The sequence below is a fragment of the Symphalangus syndactylus genome, chromosome 16 (genome assembly GCF_028878055.3).
Source record: "Symphalangus syndactylus isolate Jambi chromosome 16, NHGRI_mSymSyn1-v2.1_pri, whole genome shotgun sequence".
Taxonomy (NCBI): domain Eukaryota; kingdom Metazoa; phylum Chordata; class Mammalia; order Primates; family Hylobatidae; genus Symphalangus; species Symphalangus syndactylus.
The window spans coordinates 79,271,164-79,274,206 of NC_072438.2; positions in this window are offsets into that span (position 1 = coordinate 79,271,164).

Consider the following 3,043-nt stretch of genomic DNA (forward strand, 5'->3'; position numbering starts at 1 on the left):
TGGAGCAATAATAGCACTAGCAATGATAACAGCTAAAACACAACAAAACAACTCTGTTAGGATTATTTAACAAATATTTATTTTACAAATATTCACAAAAAATTTCACATTCTGTTTTACTTACAGCAGTGGATTAAATGGAGTTAAATAGAATAACCCTGTCTAAAACTTTGAGAAATAACTATTCTCTGGAATGATGTGGGAAGTTTGTAACTGCTCCAAATTCCACTAGAATGCCACTGAAAACACTTCAGCACAGTGGTAATTTATATACACAATTTGATAGAGTAGATGGTTCTTTTGTGTTGTAGAATCCAGACTCCTTGACGTGTCCATGTGTCTCTCCTTTGAACAACAATATTAATAGCAAAATGTATTATAGGTTCATGATAGAAGCACTCAGGAATCATTTGAGTATTATATCACTAAAGGTGGTGTAAGTTGGCATTAGAGAGGTAAGAAAATCAGATGGGCCAAATAAATGGCTTTATAAGGAAAAAGCATGAATTGAGATGCTTTTTCTACCCTAGATGTCCATTAAATTGATTTTAAAACAGGCAATGGCATTATTATATTTTTATTCTTGAGTAATACCCATTTAAGGAAAACACAGGACAAAGGTAAAAAAAAATCCTTTGCCTTTATTTATTTAAGAAAAAATATGGCCTATTCCTAACAGTTTATAATACCTTCTGTGTGAAACACTTAATGGACTTAATAAGGATCAATCAAAGAAATGCAATGAATTCCCTTAAAAAACTACTGTGCGATATATGTCCTAAAATAAAATATATAAGAATAAATCCTTTAATATTCAAATTAAAAATAATGCAAATTTCATTGGACATATTGGAGTATGGCTAACTTGGAGGACTATCTCACCATTAGTATCTTGGAAAAGGTTAAGAAGATAATACAGATTCATATGGTTTTAATTTTTGCATCTATGTCATGGTAAATAAATTTTTGCATCTATGTCATTATTAAATTAAGTCTCATAATAATATGAATATATTATAAAACTGCTAACCAATTAGAAGCATCTCATAATATACACCCAGAACTTTTGAAAAGGAATCACTAATAAGTTCTCAAAATTGAAAATAATGTTAAATGTTTTTCTTTATTAATATATCCAGGAGATCCATATCAAAGAAAAATGACATATCAATTCACAGAAATAACAACCTCAAATATAAGCATTAATGTGGCCTAAGGGAAGCATCCAGCTGATCTGTATTGGTAGAGTCATACTGGTTGTTCAAGGGTAGTGTCTCTTCTGATTAATTAGTGTCTCTGCTCAAATAGTTGTTATGTATTTTAAATATCTCTGCTAAATTGGCTAATAGGTATCATGAAATGGTAGAAAGGTTTCATCTCTGTTATGTGGAATTTCAATGTACAGGCTCCTATCTTCTGTAAATGCAAGATATTAGATAGTGGAATTATGAGGAGCATTTTACTATGATCGACTACAGGCCCTTTTTTTTTTCAATATAGGTATAATTCATACTTAAGGCAAGTATGTTCAATAAAGGCATTCCATGCTTGTCCAATACAAGCCACTGAGTTATCTTGGGGCATGAATAAAATGTTACATTTTGAAGTTTAGAAAAGAAAAGAAAACCAGTGGTTGCTTTCAGTCAAAGAAAAAAAGTCTTCACTCCTACACCAGAAAAAAAGCTCCAGAGTTGCCAACAGACCCCACCAAAATTTTCTTCAGTGGTAGAAAATGCATACCCCAAACCTTGGCAAACATTTGATTGAGATGCCGTAATTCCACAGCACTGCCTATGGCAAAAACAATTTTAATTACAAAAATTAAATCATAGTATTCAAAATTAATCATAGCATTCATCCCACTTATCTTTGTAACAATATCAGTAATACTACTGATCAGAATGTTGCTAGAAATATAAATGTTAAAGATCCTTTTATTAAGGTCTCAGATGGAAATGGGGAAGATGGAAGATGCATTAGAAACTGGAGGGAAGACTTTGTTGTAAAGTGGTAGAGAACATGGCTAGATTATTTTCTGCTATTGATAGGAAAATAAAACTTGTATGTATTGAATGCAGATACTTCATATGAAAAAAATTCCCAGGCAATGTGTGGAAAACACTGCCTGGTTTCTTCTTGTTGTTTATAGTAAAATGCAACAGTAAAGATAAGTTAAGGAATGAATTGTTACACAACAACAAACCAGAACTTGAAGATTTGAACAATTCTCAGCCTATCCATATTGCAAGAAATGAGAAAGTGTGCCCTAGAGAGAACATCAAGGGTGCGGCTGTACAACTCTTTGCTAAAAATATTAAGTGTATGATTTATGGAGTCAATTAATCATCTCAGCAGAAAGACTGCCAGCTTGATCTGAAGGGGACAGAGATGGGAAAGAAGTGAATTAAGGCTGTTGGACATCTGGGAGTGAGCAGCAGCAAGATTTACTGCAAAGAGCAAAAGAACAAAGCTTTCACAACATGGAAGGGGACCTGAGCGGGTTGCCGCTGCTGGCACAGGTGGCCAGCTTTCATTCCCTTATTTGGCCCCTCCCACATCCTGCTGATTGGTCCATTTTACAGAGAGCTGATTAGTCCATTTTACAGAGTGTTGATTGGCCCATTTTACAGAGTGCTAATTGGTGCATTTACAATCCTTTAGCTAGACACAGAGCACTGATTGGTGCATTTTTACAGAGTGATGATTGGTGTGTTTACAATCCTTTAGCTAGACACAGAGTGTTTATTGGTGCATTTTTACAGAGTGCTGATTGGTTCGTTTACAATCCTCTAGCTAGACAGAAAAGTTCTCCAAGTCGCTACTCAACCCAGGAAGTCTAGCTGGCTTCACATCTCAGTTTTGCCTCTACATTACTGTATTTATAGAAATAATATACTTGGAGAGGGAAGCATTTTTAGGGGTAATAGAATATTGCTTGAGATGTAGAGAGGACTTCATTAATTTTTTGTTTGCCTCTAATTTTACTTTATTAATATAAATAATATACTTGGGGCCAGGCATGGTGGCTCACGCCTGTCATCCC